We start from the raw sequence: 19340 nt of genomic DNA on the forward strand, positions 1-19340 counted from the left end.
TCAGTAAACAATTTAGATTCATCTGATCACATGCAAAACTACCATAAATAATCTACCAGGAGCACATGAAGACTCTTGGAGGTCCTAAGCACTTAGAAGTCTGTCAGTGTAGTGATCATCTGGATGCTAAGGGTTATAAGGTTTTCCCTGAACAACATTATTTTAATACATTGCAGGAAATAAGTCACATTGTATGTTGCATATGTACAAACACACACATATACACATAGAAATAATATCTTAAATATATTTATTTTTAGGAGACGATATGCAAATGTTGATTTTATTGTAGTTTTGTGGGGTTTTTTATTTAAAATGTGTTGTAGACCCTAAGCACTGTGAGTATTATGCCTAATACAGGCATGCAATTTAATTCCAGAAGTGCAAGCTACTTTTCTCTTAGTTAAATTATGCTCAGTTCAGCAATTTGTATACCCTTCTCCATAAAGTTCTTTTCAAAAAATAATTATGCTGACTACAGGTAGTTTTTGACATATGGCCATAATGGTGCCTGCCCACTATGGTTGTAAATTGTGACAATAGTAAAAGCCTCAAATGGTTGTAAATGGGGGCAAGTTGCTAAGTTCCTGAAATGCAGTCATGTGATCATCAGAATTTCAGAACTGAGTTATAAGTATCCCCAGAGAGATCCATTATAATCTCATAATTCCAGGACTATCTATATTTTTACTGCTACTGGGAAGATCTTGGTCCTTGTATCACACAGAAACCAAGCACAGCAAATGAAATATTTGTTTTAAAATAAATATGAAGTGGCATGAGTAAAAATGTTTTGCTTCTTAAATTTAATAAAGAAGCATCTTGTTTCTGATGGTGGTTCAACGGTAGTTTTATTCTCTGCTTCTTTTCTTGTCTAGTTAACATAACAGAAATTGATATATGAGTGTGTGCTATTAGCATGGCAGAAGCAATAGAGAGAGTAATCGTATTATCCTTCTTTTAATTTAATTTCTCCAACAGATATGTATTATATCTTTCAAAGTTCTGCTTCATGTTGAGGGACATTGTATATGTTGCTTAATGAACTCCTCAGACTATTTCCATCACAGAAAAATTGACAGGCAATTATTTTTGTAATTATTTTTTTCAAAGGCAGACCCACTCTACTCTTTAACATCCATATTTAGTCAAGTAAGATTTTCCACTGGCTTTCAAGAGAATGCATTACTCTTTAGCTTCCTCTAAGTGATGAATATACATTAGGTTGAAGAATAATTTTAATTATCATCACTTATTAGATTTACAGCCCACTTGACTCCAGAACAACTCTGAGCAGTTTACGATTTAAAAAACAGAACAACAATAAAGAGAAAATCTGAAAATCTGAAGAGTCCAGATTTGGTGTATCCCATATACCTGTACACCAAAACAACAATAACAACAACTCTACCACACAGGGCTTCACAAACCACCTACCACAAAACCTGGGAGAACTGCCAAGTTTTTAAAGACTTCCTGAATATCATCCGGGTGGAAGCTACATAGATCTCTTTTTCCCCCAAAAAAGCTATTTATAACTGGGCAAGCAAGATCCATGGGAAAAAATGTACTAAGCTCCCCCACAACCTAATCACTACTTAGATAAAATAGCAGACAGTGTTTGATGTCTTGTTAAATCCCATCAAGCTTGACCTCTGGAGACCACATAGACATAACCATTCAATTTCTCTGACAATAGTTCAGAAGAGGTTTCTAGAGGCATTTTTAAAAAACCTTATACACTACCACAAGCTACAAGCTTCCTACAGGCTTTTCAGTGTAATTTAAAATGTTGGTGTTAAAGAGCCATGGTGGCACAATGGTTAGAATGCAGTATTACAGGCTAAGTCTGCCGACTGCCAGGAGTTTGATCCTGACCGGATCAAGATTGACTCAGCCTTCCATCCTTCCAAGGTCAGCAAAAATGAGGACCCAGACTGTTGGGGCCAGTATGTTGGCTCTGTAAACCACTTAGAGTGGGCTGTAAAGCACCATGAAGCTGTATATAAGTCTAAGTGCTATTGCTATTTCTAAAGTACTTTATGGCTTTGGAGCAAGCTAGGTTGGCTGCTGGTAGTTTTCCAGTTTCAGGAGATATGGAAAACCAAGACACAAAGTGCTTTTCTGTAGCAGTGCCAACTCATTGGCCTTCCATTGGAAAGTAGACTAGCCCTGACTTTAGTTGCCTTCCAGAAGCATGTGAAGATAACACTCTTCCAGAGGGCATTTGGGACCTGATGTCTATCTCTTTAAATAATATTTTTAGAGCAGCATAACGTTCTTCCAATTTATTTATGTCTTCAACTAAGATTAGGGAATTCAGATGTTTGGATCTGTGCTACAAAAATCTGGATGATTACTAGACAACTGCAAAGGTTGGAAAGGTTGCTGTTTTTTTTTTAAAAAAAACAACTCACCAATTACTGTACTCCTATTCCTTAATATGAGAAAATGCTTCATTTTATAGTGACACAGAATTTAATCAGGATTTTTTTTATTGGTGGTTGCATTTTGTTCATTGATTAAAGGTGATTTTTTTTAAAAAAAAGTTTGAGCAAAACAATGATTATGGTTCTACTCTTTTCTTTATTAGATACAACTTGCCTAATTCTAAATCATAACTTTAATTAGTAATTCATGACTGCTTAAAGGGGAAAAAGGCTCTTAGTATAGTATAGATCAAAATGGATACTATGTATGAAAAACCAAAAACTCCTAATATAACCAGTTTTTAGTGAATTTGCTCAGCTTATTCATAGGTTGAGCAAATCCTATTCGTAAACTGACTCAAAATATAAAATTGCTTCTTTTCAATGATCAACGGTATATATGCCAAAGTCAGTTTAATGCAAGAAAATTGACATTGTAGAGTAATCTATTTTGTACAATGAACAGCTAAGAAATATAGTTACATATTTTAAAATTTAAAATATAGTTTATTTATGACTCACCAACATTAGCTAAACATGGTTGATCTTGAAGGCTAAGCAGGCTGTACTTAGTTTGTGGATTGGGACCTGTTGAAATTTTGAGCTTTTGGCTGGATAGGGAATTTTTAAAAAAAAAACAAAACAGAAAATGATCCATAAGAATTTGTAGGGATACAGTAACAGGAGATGACTTAGACATGAGAACATTCTTTCTTTGACCATATTTTGTTGAGTAAATCACAATGGGCTGGGTTTGCATGCTAAAGAATGAATCACAGTGGTTAAATTCATGCAACTTATTAAGGTGAAAGCAATCCCCCTCCCACCAATGATGATTCTGTATATGTGAAACAGGACTCATAGCTCTAGCTCCTACTGACTCTGACTTCAGTGGCTATTGAAGTTCAGATCAGTTTTCTTTGGATACATGCACAATATAAATTGGATTAATAAAAAATAGCTCTTTTTAATCTCTAAAGCTCCTTCTCCTCCAAAATACATCTTATGTTAATGCATTGTTTCATATCTATTTTACTTAAGCAGAATATTTAAAATGCTTCCAACAACCCAAAAGCTCACATTTACCTGTTTCATAGTATTGTACTGGCCTAGAAACAAGAAAAGGATTAAATGCAGATTGAAAGCCAAAGAAAAAGTAATTACAGACAAAAGAAAATATCTAGAGGTTCAGCATAATCACATTAGTGATTTTATTTGCAGCCAAGTAATTAGCCATACAAAGCCTATTTTATATCAAGCTATATTCTACCATGATCATCCAGCCAACTGGTTCACCTTGCAGCCCCAGAGTCTTGGAAGCTTAAGAATTGCAATTCCAGCCGTTTAATGGCACCAAAGGTTGAGGAAGGCTCTGTGACAATTTGTGAAATGTTAAACTGGGCTTTGGTTGTGTGCCTTTTGATGGGCTGTTCCTGAGTCACTCTGTTTTCTATTGCCTATAGCATCATTCTGTTTTAAATCAGTAGATCTATTGGATATGTAGGGGTTTTTTTCTTTTACAATCAACTACTCTATTTAAGATGCTAGAATTGTTCTATATACACACATTTTCAACAAGCATCAGAAGAAAAGATAGATTATATGATTCAGTGTTATATAAAACCAATGAATAAATTAATAAAACCAGTCTTATTTCAAAGGATCTGTACAAGTTTTAAGCCAGTTAAACATATCCCACCATGAATTCAAGTACCTCAGTACTCATCGTTAATTGGTTCCAGGAGGCATGATGAGTACCAAAAATGATGAATACCAAACTCATGCCATAAGGAATAATGTAGGGAGTCACAAGGCAGCTGACGCTGACAAGTTTTAGCTTGTGCATTGAGTACCAAACAAACAATAAGTATTGGGACAAAATTTTCATATCAAAATGCATTGAATATCAAATCCCATGAGTTTCAAAGCAATTGAGTACCAAGGTACCATTATAAAATGAAAGAAGAACCCTATATTGCAAAAACAGGAGAGTCTGTGAAGCAACAAACGGACCACAATATATAACTAGTGGATTATTAATACTTTTTTAATCACAAATCATATTGCTCACTTGTTTTGGAATGTGAAGTTCCTATTTCAGATGGAATAAAATACCCTTTAGAGCAGAATTCTATGACCAATTACTAAATTATTTGCTATTCTTCAAGTCACACAAAACCCAATTCTCCTTACAGCAAAAATATTAAATCATAACAAAAACACCTTAATAAGCCACTTCAGAAATCAAAGACGTGGTGCATGTTTTTAAATTATTCAGAACATTCTATAACATATGATAAGGAGGCATTCCTTTTAAAGCTAAAACATATACATTTATTTTCATGTTATATTCTACTTAGTATAAATCTCAAGTGTCATTAAAAAAATTAGGAGCAAGTCACTAACAACAGATACCCTGGGCATGCAACAAATACTCTGAATGTATTCCAGAGAGATGCACATTCAACATATGCCCTGGGTGCCTGGCAATTTATTTGCTCTCAATGGAAGATATACTATATAAATAACATATCAAAATGCTATGGGTAAAACTATTTAAGGACTTAATAGTTTAATGTAGAACATTAAAACTAGGCTGGAAATTTTACTAGCCTGAAAATATTTAATACTGTATTGATTTCTTAGGTAAGTTGTTGTGCTGATGGCATAGCATTGTTTTTGTTACTCTGTATGATTATCTTATAATTCAATTTAATTTAATCTTCAAACATGCAATAGTAACCAACATAAATAATAATAGGTCTGTAATGAATACATATATTCAGTAGCTTCACAAGGGTAGAAGGAACACTCGAAAGTATATTCAGAAACAAAACTATAATTCAATGTATATTTAGTTCTATAGTCTTTAAACAGTAATGTGATACAAAAATTATCTATCCTAGAATTGGTATAGGAACTGTGGATAACAATATCAATAACTCTGGGCATGGTGATATATTTGTCACTGTATGATTTGGACACCTGAACTCTTCTAGGTCAGATCAGTAGCTTGGATGAGAAGTGATCATTGGAACATGGTATGATAAAGGAGGGACAATGCAGAGAAAAAAAGTTACTGAACATCTTCCATGTTCAAATATTAGGGCTGCCCAACCAAAGAAGACTTTTACAATATGAAAAAATCTATATGAATTACCGTATATACTTGAGTATAAGCCGAATTTTTCAGCCCACTTTTTGGGCTGAAAAATTCCACTTCGGCTTATACTCCAGTGAACAAAAAAACTTACCGAGGACTTGTGCGCGGCCGAGGCTTTGGTGCTTCCGGGATCGCGCGCACCTCTCCCAAGCCACCGCCGTCCGAGACCTGCCGAAGTTTGGGGAGGTTTGGGGAGGTGCGCGCGCACCTCCCCAAACCTCCCCAAACGGCAGGTCTCCGTTCCTCCGCGCCCTGCCTGCCTGCTTCTTTCCGCAGCGGAAAGAAGCAGGCAGGCAGGGCGCGGAGGAACGGAGACCTGCCGATGTTTGGGGAGGTTTGGGCGCCTCCCCAAACCTCGGCAGGTCTCTGTTCCTCCTGCCGACGTTTGGGGAGGTTTGGGCGCCTCCCCAAACCTCCCCAGGTCTCCGTTCCTCTGCGCAAACCTGCCGACGTTTGGGGAGGTTTGGGCGCCTCCCCAAACCTCGGCAGGTCTCCGTTCCTCCTGCCGACGTTTGGGGAGGTTTGGGCGCCTCCCCAAACCTCCCCAGGTCTCCGTTCCTCCTGCCGACGTTTGGGGAGGTTTGGGCGCCTCCCCAAACCTCCCCAAACGTCGGCAGGTCTCCGTTCCTCCTGCCGACGTTTGGGGAGGTTTGGGCACCTCCCCAAACCTCCCCAGGTCTCCGTTCCTCCGCGCAGACCTGCCGACGTTTGGGGAGGTTTGAGCGCCTCCCCAAACCTCCCCAAACGTTGGCAGGTCTCCGTTCCTCCTGCCGACGTTTGGGGAGGTTTGGGCGCCTCCCCAAACCTCCCCAGGTCTCCGTTCCTCCGCGCAGACCTGCCGACGTTTGGGGAGGTTTGGGCGCCTCCCCAAACCTCCCCAAACGTCGGCAGGTCTCCGTTCCTCCTGCCGACGTTTGGGGAGGTTTGGGCGCCTCCCCAAACCTCCCCAGGTCTCCGTTTCTCCGCGCAGACCTGCCGACGTTTGGGGAGGTTTGGGCGCCTCCCCAAACCTCCCCAAACGTCGGCAGGTCTCCGTTCCTCTGCGCAGACCTGCCGACGTTTGGGGAGGTTTGGGCGCCTCCCCAAACCTCCCCAGGTCTCCGTTCCTCCGCGCAGACCTGCCAACGTTTGGGGAGGTTTGGGCGCCTCCCCAAACCTCCCCAGGTCTCCGTTCCTCCTGCCGATGTTTGGGGAGGTTTGGGCACCTCCCCAAACCTCCCCAGGTCTCCGTTCCTCCGCGCAGACCTGCCGACGTTTGGGGAGGTTTGGGCGCCTCCCCAAACCTCCCCAGGTCTCCGTTCCTCCTGCCGACGTTTGGGGAGGTTTGGGCACCTCCCCAAACCTCCCCAGGTCTCCGTTCCTCCGCGCAGACCTGCCGACGTTTGGGGAGGTTTGGGCGCCTCCCCAAACCTCCCCAGGTCTCCGTTCCTCCGCGCAGACCTGCCGACGTTTGGGGAGGTTTGGGCACCTCCCCAAACCTCCCCAAACGTCGCGCAGACCTGCCGACGTTTGGGGAGGCGCCCAAACCTTCCCAAATGTCGGCAGGTCTGCGCGGAGGAACGGAGACCTGGGGAGGTTTGGGGAGGTGCCCAAACCTCCCCAAACGTCGGCAGGAGGAACGGAGACCTGCCGACGTTTGGGGAGGTTTGGGGAGGCGCCCAAACCTCCCCAAACGTCGGCAGGTCTGCGCGGAGGAACGGAGACCTGGGGAGGTTTGGGGAGGCGCCCAAACCTCCCCAAACGTCGGCAGGTCTGCGCGGAGGAACGGAGACCTGGGGAGGTTTGGGGAGGCGCCCAAACCTTCCCAAACGTCGGCAGGTCTGCGCGGAGGAACGGAGACCTGGGGAGGTTTGGGGAGGCGCCCAAACCTTCCCAAACGTCGGCAGGTCTGCGCGGAGGAACGGAGACCTGGGGAGGTTTGGGGAGGCGCCCAAACCTCCCCAAACGTCGGCAGGAGGAACGGAGACCTGCCGACGTTTGGGGAGGTTTGGGGAGGCGCCCAAACCTCCCCAAATGTCGGCAGGTCTGCGCGGAGGAACGGAGACCTGGGGAGGTTTGGGGAGGCGCCCAAACCTCCCCAAACGTCGGCAGGAGGAACGGAGACCTGCCGACGTTTGGGGAGGTTTGGGGAGGCGCCCAAACCTCCCCAAACATCGGCAGGTCTGCGCGGAGGAACGGAGACCTGCCGACGTTTGGGGAGGTTTGGGGAGGTGCGCACGCACCTCCCCAAACTTCGGCAGGACTCCGGACGGCGGCGGCTTGGGAGAGGTGCGCGCGATCCTGGAAGCACCGAAGCCTCGGCCGCGCGCAAGTCCTCGGTAAGCTCCGGGCAGTCACTTGCTTCGCGTCTCCTGAGGGAAGGGGGGCGACTGGAGCGGGCGTGTTTCCTCGCCTGCTGGGTGCCGCGATTTGCCCGGGGAATGCGCGGGCCCCGAATGGCAGCGTGGAGCGAGGAAGCGGACAGCCAGGGCTTCCCCGAGAGCCGCGGCCACACAGGGTATTCCTGTGTATTCAGGCTTGCAAAATGGCGGATCGAGCCTCTGCTGGCGGCAGAGGCTTGCAGAGCGCGGATCCAGCCTCCGCCGGCGGCGGAGGCTTGCAGAATGGCGGATCGGCTTATACTCGAGTCAACAACTTTTCCCAGTTTTTGGGGGTAAAATTGGGGGTCTCGGCTTATACTCGAGTCGGCTTATACTCAAGTATATACGGTACTTCTCTTTGAATCAATATATATGCATACATAACCACTTAGCCTTACTAGGAAAAAATAGTGTGACACAACTATCTATGCATATGCTGAGATATCTAGAAACAGCTATAAAAGCAGCCATATATTCCTGAAAAATAACATGGCTGCTTAGTGATTCAGAATCACTACTTTATGCAAATGTCTGTGTGTTTTGAAGTACCTCACTTCAAAAAATTTACATAGCAGTACTGGTGTCAACGCTGCTAACATCGGATGTTCTTGCTTTGACAAAATATGAAGATGCAGCTAATTTCCCCTTAACTTGTGTGTTACTTTTAGAGTTAAGAGTTAGATGATACTGGGGGGAAGGAGGAGGAAGAATGTGTATGGGAATTAATTAGACATAACGACATTGTAGTAGAATGTTTTTCAAGGTGGTTTGAAATAAGAGATGATGAGAAATGGCAGGTTGGAGAACTGGAGGGAAGGTCTGCATTTCAAACTATGGGAGAATGTGTTTTATGACTGTTAATTAGAGGAAGGAATTCTGCTTTGATACTATGTATTTAGGGGAAGGGAATCCAGATTTCGGCATCTACCATATATGTGCCGATGCCATGCTACTTGAATAAAGATTCTTTAAGGTAAACAATGCCTCGAAGTTCTTTGAAGAGTTTCATCTGTCGGAACCATGACAACTGGTATGTTTCTACAACTCTTATTTAATTTTTAGCAACTCATAACTGTCATTTCTTCCAATTACAAAGTTTGGGATACAATCTAAAAATGCATTGTGCTGAGTGAAGACATGGCAGGCCATAGTTAATGGCTTAGTAATGGTCCCTTATTCAGTGCTTGGTATTGTCAAAGAACACAAGCAGAATCTTGTTGGACTGAGTTAATGGCCCAGACAGGACAACATCTTCTTTCTCATAAAAGTTATGAAAATGGGAAAGTCCAAAAGGCACCATGCTGGGATAGATTGATGTGATAAGGATTTACATTCTTGCATTATTGTGGCTGAACTGGAATAGCAGCAATGCTCATTTCCCATACTGCTAAGTCTTCTGAGTATCTAAGGTCTACTGTCCTCTGACAACTAGAGACAAAAACCAGTAGGTTCTTCCCTGGCCAATACAGCAATTGCTTAAATCCACTGTATATAGAAATTTTCCCACAAAATATTCTAAGTATAATTAGTTAGGAGGATAGTTTGCCACTCAATGCAACACAATTGCCCATAAAAAGACTGAACGATCCTCATCAGAAGATTCTGGCTAGTCCATTTAAAGCACAGCCCTAGTCCCTTCCTTTAGGGATGCCCAAACATAAACCCACTGCAACATGATAGCACTATTCCAATATTTTAGGGGCTGACACAAAGATGAGGGAGTCTATTCTTCAAAGCACCTAAGGATAGACAAGAAGTTACAGATGGAAATTTATCAAGGAGAGAGCCAACCTAGAAGCAAGAAAAAATGTCTTGATGGTGAGAAGAATTAACCAATGTAATGATTGCCTCCAGAAATTATGAATGCTCCATCAGTGGAGGTTTTTAAGAAGAGATTGGACAGACATTTGTCCAGGATGGTTTAGGGTCTCCTGCTTGACCAGGGGGTTGGATTAGAACAGGGTTTTTCAAACTTGGCTCTTTTATAACTTGTGGACTTCAGCTTCCAGAATTCCTCAGGCTGGCACGCTGGCTGAGGAATTCTGGGAGTTGAAGTCCACAAGTCATAAAAGGACCAAGTTTGAAGATCCCTGGATTAGAAGACCTCCATGGTCCCTTCCAACTCTGTTATTCTGTATTCTGTATCCTAGCCCAGGCATGTGCATGATGTTCAGTAAGCTTCCCTTCCTGGACAACATCCTCAAGACGTACAAAATACAATTGCAGATGCTGACTTGAAGAACAACATGCAGCCATGAGCTGCAAAAAACCCCAGTTTTAGAAATGAATGTCTACTCTTTTTGTATCTAACGAGTGGTAATAAAATAAGATTATTTGAAAGCTATGATTGCAAATCTCTATATGTTCTCCGAGAAATAAATACTATTGAAAAATGCATCATTAGCCCTAAGAAAGCAAAGGCTATAAAATTATCAAGAATTTTCCAGAAGGAAAAAAGATAAGCAATCTTTTTTATTGACATGAAAAATAAATCATGCACATTTGGTTCCAAGTCATACATTTTCATAATTTGAGTACAGCAAAGCAGCCTTATGGAACTATGAACTCATTCAAGAACATTCTGTATAAAGTCAATAGTTATTTGTTAGGAACAGGATGTGAAGGATTCAAATAAAAAGTGATTTCACTGGAACTGAGTTAAACTAAAATCGAAAGTCTGCCATAAAGTTGGTGGCAGCATGTGCAAATGTCAGGAATGAAAGCATCATGTCATAATAGTAAGCACAATGTTGTTCAAATAACATAACATTCCAATAAGAATATGGTGACAAATAAAATTGAAGTATAAGGCCTGGGCAGAAAAAAACACTGAAGGAGTGAAAGATGGCAATGAAGACAATCAGAAAAAATTGTGCTTGTCTAGATTCTAGCAGCCCAGATATGGAGCCTAATCAGAATTTTAATCATTTTCAAAAACACTTTAAGAAAATCAACCCTAGACAGAGAAGCATGAATAAGATCACTGTTTAACTTTTGTCCACAATGTTTCTCCACTTAATTACCTCCCCTACTGCTTTTATTCAGCATGTCTTTGCTTGTCATTTGGGAAAAAGAAAAAAAAGCTTCAGATTAAGAAAAAGTTAAGCTTGCTTTCCTTTAATTCTCAATTTCAAAACTGCTTTTTCAACAACAACAATAAAGTATTTGTTTCTAATGTTAATACTATCTAAGCCTACTATATTTGAACTGCAAAAAAAATCCATACCACTGCTAAATAGTAGCAAAAAGGGTTGGTTGTTACCTATTTGTTCAAATAATCACCATCACCATCAGTATCATACAAACATTTCTGATTCTTAAATTGATGTTCTTTCCAAGGTCAAATGTTTAAGCTAGAATTTCCACTAAAACCTAGCCTGTATGGGGTATGGACATTATCAGTATTGTACCCAAATGTACACAGAGAATACCAAATTGCACTAAACTTTTCTACATGCTTACAACAGAAGCAGATAAACAAATTATGTGGCCTGTAGCCATACTAACTTGGGTTTGTATGAATTAAAATCTAAAAAAATCTTATACTATCAGTGTTGCAGACACTGGTTAAGTCAGCAGCAAGAACCATCTCAAAGAATTAAACTTCAACTTATTATTTTGCATGAATGCACATAAAAATACTGTATCAGATTTGTATTTACTGAAAGTATTTGTATACTTTTTATTGGTACAAATTTCTTTTACATATAAAAGATACAATATATAGATGATTTTTTTATTTGGATTGCACTATTAATTTCAGGGACATGCAAAGCTTGCCTTTGCATTGTAGCCACTCCTCTGGTAACAACTTTAAAGACAGCTATAAACAGGATCATCTCTTTTCAATCAACAGCATACCAAAATCAGGAAGAGATGGGGCAGTTTTACAAAGCTTTTTGGAGGATCATCTGGAGCAATTTATATCCATTGCACGTAGAGGCACACATTATACCAGAATGCAAACATGAATGGTCCCCTATTTTAACTTTAATTAGAAATCCAGACCTTAAATTCAGCCTTGTATTAGTTAAAGCAGCGCCTAAACCTGCAAAGTTGCAGAGGGAGAAAAGGGGAAGAAAATATGCTTGTCCAATGTAAAAATTGTATGCTGCCCAGCGTCACTTTTTGTGAGATGGGCAGCCATATACATTTGATAAATAAATAAATGGAGTTAATGTCTTCTGCAGGTGCTGGCTAAAAAGAAAAGGCTGATGATGCAAAAGTGCAGGGAGAAAGGCAGAAGTTTATTTTTCTCTAAAGAACATTCTTATTGAAGTAGGGTATTTGAGACAGTCCGAGAACAACCAGTCTTCTTTTTTTGGCAAGAGCTGATCCTGCAGAGAAGAACTTGACAAGTCGACTTACCCGGCAAGAGGCAAATCAACGCAAGCTATTTACCTTACAAGAAGTGACAGTCCTCCTAAGCTCACCTCTTGGCGGCGATCCAGGGGCAGAACGAGAGAGGATGCTAGGGGCTGTTTTTGCAGCTACCTTTTGCTATTGAATATCCCCCTCCGCCGCTCTTGCTGCATCTGGAAACCTCTCAGATTCCCTAGTTTTGTAGGTTCATTCACCGGGCGCTGTGCGGCAGCTTCAAGAGATAGAAAACTGGCAGGGCGCCTAGCCAATCGGAAGCCTCAATAATCTGCCGGCTTGGTGCGGAAACCAATAGAACAACAGCACAAAATGCCGGTTATACCAATGGAGGAGGGCGGGTTAACACCGCAAATGGGAGATGGGCATCTGTTTCTGGTCACTCGGTCGAGGGCGCATTAGGTGAGCGCGGAAGGCTGCTTGTTTATTTCTTTCTGTAATTGCTCCTCTCCAGAGGGCATTTGCTCTGGGCGGGACAGATCTCATTTTCACTTGAAGCCAAAGCAATTCATACATTTCATTTGTACTGTAAAGTTCAAAGCTTTGAAATTCAAAACCAAAGAGGTAGATATATAAAAAACAAAATAATGATCTTTTTTTTAGCGTTACGATCAATCAAAAGAGTTGCCTGACGCCTTTCAAAGAGCAGCTATTGTAAATTGTATATCTTGTCTTTTATTTTATTACAGCATTTCAATAGTATATAAAGCACCTGAAAAGTATTTCCTAAAATAAAGAATACAGCACATGTAAAAGGCAAGGCAGCTGCAGCTGTGTTTATTTAGGAATTCAATGGATTTCTTCCCATGTAAATGTAATTGGAACATTAGACGATAAACACTTTCAAAGATGATCAGAGCACCTCACAATATTTAACAACTGTAGCAAATCTCAAAACTCTTAAATTTTATATACACTACTTTTGGCAGTTATAATAGCAATGAAGTTGACATGTTCAGTGTTTTATAATCTTATTCTTGAAATATTAAAATATCACTCTGCTATTTCCTGTTGACAATAGACCCTTAAGGTTAGAGTAGTTAGCCCCAAATTCTCTTCTTAGTTCAAGAAATTGATTAATAATAAGAGGGGGAGGGGTATATATAACGTAAGCTAAGAGTCAAGGATGCTGTTGGTCAGGTAGGTAGAAAAATAATGTTAGGGAAAGGAAAGAAAGTCAACTTACTTAACACTTTGTGCCTGAATTCTTCTAGAAGTAGGTGAGGAGCCCTCCTAATATGATAGAAGAAAGATGATGGGGAATGCAACTGAGGACTAATAAAGATATACGATTCTGCAGTATCTTGCAATTTACTTTAAACAAATCCAAGTTTCTAGATGAAATAGATGTCAGAGAGCTGACTGCAATCCTTGAAAATCTAGAGAATTTTTGAGATGCGAAAATCATAGAATTTAGAGTTGGAATGGACTCATCTGCTCAAACACATACACACAGTCACATAGCATAGGACAGTGATGGCGAACCTTTTAGAGACTGAGTGCCCAAACTGCAACCCAAAACCCACTTATGTATCGTCAGGTGCCTGGTGGGCATGGCCAATTGGGTGGGTGTGGCCAATTGGGTGGGCATGGCCCATTGGATAGGTGTGGCTGTGGTGGTAACAGCAGACTGGGTGGGACTAAAAAGTTAAATCAATCAATTCCAACTTTGCGAGATCTTTTTTTCCCCACGAGAAGTTGAAATTGACTGATTGAACCTTTGTTTTTTGCACATGGCAGGGGAGGCCTAAAGCGAAAAGGTTTTATAAAACCTAGCTGAAGGCTTAGGATTGGGGCGACGGTGCGTGCCCACAGAGAGGGCTCTGCATGCCATCTGTGGCATGCGTTCCATAGGTTCGCCACCATGGGCATAGGAAATAATGATTGCAGCATCCCAACAGATAGCTACCCAGTCTCTGTTGACAAACAATCTACCACCCATGGATTAGGGAATTTTTTTACATGTGTATCAAAGTATCAAATTATATATGAAAAGTCAGGATGTATGTTTGTAAAGTATATAAAGATCTTCTTTGATTGTGGCCATCACCTCTCTAATACAGATATGGCACAATACCCTGACATTCCTAAAAGCACTTTATTACAATATTGTGGTTTGGATATTTTAAAAATCCTCAAGCAAGACAGCCTTCTGGAAGGCTATTATTATGTGCTTTAATTTTTTAAAAAAAGCCAGTTTATTGTAATGGTTAAGGCATCAGTTTGGAAGCTGGGAATTCTAGACACAAAACCAGCTGGGTGACCTAGGGCTAGTCACTCTGTCTCAGCCCTAGGAAGGGGGCAATGGCAAATCACCAACAAACAGCTTGCCAAGAAAACTGCAGGCAATCATCAAGCGTCAAAAACGGACTTGATGCTTAAAAGAAATAAAAAGTTTTTAAAGTAACTTAGTGAAATGGTTATGTGAATCAGCAATGTAGGGCATGTGGCAAGCAAATCCTAATCTAAGAGATTTTTCTCTTCATCAGCACTCAGCAACATAATCAGCTTTCCAGCCTTCTGCTTCACTTATCCTATGTTTAAGATAGATTTATATGAATTACACAGCCACAGAATATGAATGAACAGTGCTATATAAGAATTTTAATACTACTACTTTTTTGCTCATAAAATTATAAGACAACTAAAGTTAAATCCTTTATTTATAACTTATATATAAGAAACACTGCTGCTAACAGTAAGGTATATTTTTTTAGGAATAAGAAATTGATGAAGACTTCTAAAAGATGGGAAATTACTATAGCTGAGATTAAGTTTTGTTTAAGTTCTTCAAACAAGATAATGGAATGGTGATCAACAAATGGTATGTATTTCATAGTGACAGTAATAGTATTCATGAATAGAAGTCCATTTGACTCAATTCTTTCAGAATAAATTAGTAAGTAGTTTGCACTATACAGAATGAGATTGATTCACTTTAGTAGGCTCTATACAACTATGATTATATTCATTATGTGAGTTTATCATTTAAACAAGTGCATTTACTTTCACAAATACATATTTGCTCTAAAAGAAGTTTCAGAGCATAAGTTCATATTTCCTTAAATAAGATTTAGGCCATTTTTTATGTTTCACATTAAAATAGTGAATAATAGTAGTAATATGTTACTATTTTTATAGCAGAATTTCAGAGATGCATAGAAGAACAAGGACAGAGAATAAAATATTGTAAAATTCTATTTCTGATCCAAGTTTCCTCTTTCTTTATAAATTCTCACAAATTAGGGATTCTGGAGGCTATAGTCCCAAAATTGAGAACACTGGTGTTGCTAAAATAGTATTTATTTATTTATTTATTTATTTATTTATTTATTTATTTATTTATTTATTTATTTATTTATTTATTTATTTATCCCACCTTTATTTTTATAAATAATTCAAGATGGCAAACATATCTAATACTCCTTCCTCCTCCTACTAGTTGTATTATACTTTGGGGCAATAGCTCAAGTTTTGGGAAGAGATACTCCATTTGTTCTAAGCTATAAACAATAATGAAGCCCTTTCTCTGCCTTATCAGTTCCATTCTTCAGAAATAGAGGAGAACAATTTCATGGCACTGACATGCTAGATGGATCCTACATATGTATAGCACTTACGTTCAGTGGTGGGATTCAACCAGTTCGGCAGAACCGGTAGCTAATTTTTTGTTGCCGGGATGTCAGAATCCATTTATATCACATTCATAAATGTATGTTTAAAACATCCCCCCCATATGGATTCTGCCATCTCCCGAGGAAGGAGGAGCATATGTGGATTCAGCCTGCCTTAGGTTATTTCAAACGCCAAGGGAACCTTTTGAACTGGGGGGATCAAAAGGGAGGGTTAGAGAAGAAGGTATCTGGCTTGTGTTTTCTTTTAATTCTGGAGAGGAAGAAGGCAATAACCCTAAAGATTCAAAGTTCCTTTTTTTCCCCACGAAAGGGATGACACGAAGTAGAAGGATGGGGGCTGACCAAATGGGGTTGAGGGAAGGGGGGTTGAACCGGGTACCCTTTATAAAATTTCAATTTGTAAAACAATACTAAGTCCTGTCTTGTATTCCCATAACCAAGCATGTCCTAGTAAAGATTCCTTTTGGACTAGAACTGACTCCAAGAGTTTTTGTCTTCCTAAGACGTGGTTTGGGGTGGGTCCTGACACAGAAGCAGCATCCACACAAAGAACCAGTTGTTCACATATTTGAATCCCACTACTGCTTAGGTTTAATCATGGATAGGCCACAAAGTATAAGATTCTGCATTCTGAATATTCAGAGAATTGCCTAAAAACTACTACGACTAGGCAGATCCTCTTTAAAAGCAATAGACTTAAATAAGAAATTTAACTTTGATATTTACCTTCTTGCTTTACAAAGCATGAAGAAAGCTGTTTATGCATTCAAAGAAAAAATCCTTTTCTGAAAAATTCTTAACACTGTCTTCTTGAATTAAGTCTTATTAGTTTATGTCAGCAGTCACTAATCCTACTTCCTTCATATATATTAAAATTGTAGTTTCCAGAGTTTCAGATCATCATCAAATATTTGCGAAATGAAAAAAGTTCTGATGATTATTGAAGAAAAACATTCAAGACTTTATCAGCATTTGAATGCTGATAATTTAAAGAAGATTTTCTGTGTGCATTTATCAGCAGGCATTATAATAGGAGTTATTGATAATTATCTTGTACAATAAACCTCAGAAGGGATAAAACACAGTGGGCTTACATTTATTGTCTTATAACTGATCCTTAGTTACAGTATGCGATCTGTCTTCAATTACCTTCTTGCCTTTCAGTCCAATTTACTTTTTTCCCTCACAAATCCTTATTCTTTCTATTATGTTGTGGAAATGTACAGTGGAAAAGGATAATGGTCAATCTTCCAAAAATGGCACTTGCATCTGGGATGGAGCAACACAGCCTAGGGATGCCAAAGAATGGAGCAGCCTACCGTCTTCCCCAATGTGAGCTCCAGACATCTTCCAGAGATAAGTGCACAATTGGTGATTAGGGGGAGGGATAGGGAAGAAGGGATGTAATCTGGGTATGGGAAGCAGGGTTAAGGCCTTCAGGAGCCCTGAGGGACAGGATATCCCAATAGCTGGAAAAGGTCTGGAGCCCAGGCAGGCCTTGGCTTTCCAGGGTCTCCCCCACCCCTGAGGCACCCCATACTCTGCTAAACAACCTGTGCAGTCACTTAACAACCATATGGTCATGGTTCAGATAGATGAAACTCTTAAAAAGAACTTCGAGGCATTGTTTACCTTAAAGAATCTTTTATTTGAGAAACAAAGTATCGGTACTACATAGTTGAAACCAGAAACTAAATTCCCCTCCCCTGGATACAAAGTAACAAAGTGCAATTCCCTCCTCCAATAAACAGTCTTAAATCACATTCCCCAATTAGCTTGAAGCGTGGGCTTTCTCCCCAGCTCTCCAGCCTGCCAAAACACTATCAGCTCTGGGCCCAAAGTCCTTGGGTTCCCATGATTAAGTTATTGTTGTTATGATTAGCTGGACTCTCATCCCTATTCCCCCTCCTAGCAGCAACTAATTCTAAAAACAATAGAGAAAATGGCTGCATTTCCATCTGTTGTCAAAGCAAGAACATTCTTGAGAGCAAGAATAGGGGTCATTAAGTGAGGCAATCATGTGGGATGCTTCATTTAATGACAGTTTCCATTAGACTTGTAACTCGAGGACTATCTGTATCGATATCCTAAATTGTAATGAATACTGATAGAATATTTATGTTTCCTTTACTTCTAATTCTGTAAGTTATCTAAATAATAAAATGTCAATAATTTTAATTAATATTGTGCAAATAATATTAAGATTTACATCAAAACAATAAGAAAAAATGAACATATGTGTATTTTCCTCTTTGCCAAAACTAACAGTCACCATGGAAATAAATAAATGCTAACAACTAATATAATTATATCCAAGGTTCTCGGCAATACTGAGATTTTAATGGAAGGGCTTACTATGTGAAAAGAAACCATATTTCATGTAAAATGTCAACATACTTAGTTGCATGATCTATATTAACTTGCCAGCTCCAATGTTGGTGCGTCTCACTGGTTCAAGCAGAATTCTAGATGTTTGGAATAACCAAGAATTATCCAAACATCAGTGCACTGATGACGTTACCTGGTTTGGTTAATGAAATGTCTGCAAACAACCAAGCAAGCTCAGAGATGACTAGAGTCCTCATTTGTTAGAAATATTCTCCTCTATTGGAATCCTGACACAATGCTGCAGTTGAATCTTGTGATTTTCCCATCATTGCCACCCACTGGAAATGATCAATCACGTGAATTAGCTTCAAAGAGTAGTAAATAGAACACTCATGCAATTTAAAACAGAAAAAGTTTCAGATAATACTAGTTACTAAAAATAGGTCTTCCTTTCATATGATATTAAGTTTGGGCAATAATGATCAGCTTTATGCTGTATCCAGGGAAATAAAAAAAAATCCACACAGTTTTCTTATCAGTTTCATAAGAAATGTAATGACAAGTCAGTGGAAGTTATATACTGTAGTAGAAAAGAGAAAGAAAATGAATTAGTATGTTTTTAAGGCTTTTAAAATATAATTTCTTAATTGTAATTTATTCTGAAGGTATTATTTAGAAAATCATTGATCTCTAAGGGCCAGTGATTATTAGTGCAATCCCAAGCATACTTATGAAGTGTAAAATTCTCTGCCTTTAGTAAGATCTATCTCTTTTAAGAAAATTGTTGGCTCAGAATAGATTTGCTCTAATGAGAAATTATTTGTTCTGAAAACCTGCTCTTCTTCATTTTTCCACCTGGTAATTTATCTTTTTTCAGAAGTGGTGAGGGCTCAAATGTTCTTGGATTCAGTTCCAACCAAAAGGACTGTGCAAAGCATTTGAAATGGACATATCACAAAGTATTTTAGTATAGTATGAAAACTATGGTTTCTAGAAGGGTTAGTGCAGCTACATTTCTCCACCCATTGGGATGTATGCATGAATGCAT

Source organism: Vipera berus, assembly GCF_964194415.1.
Source record: "Vipera berus genome assembly, chromosome: 1".
NCBI classification, from domain to species: domain Eukaryota; kingdom Metazoa; phylum Chordata; class Lepidosauria; order Squamata; family Viperidae; genus Vipera; species Vipera berus.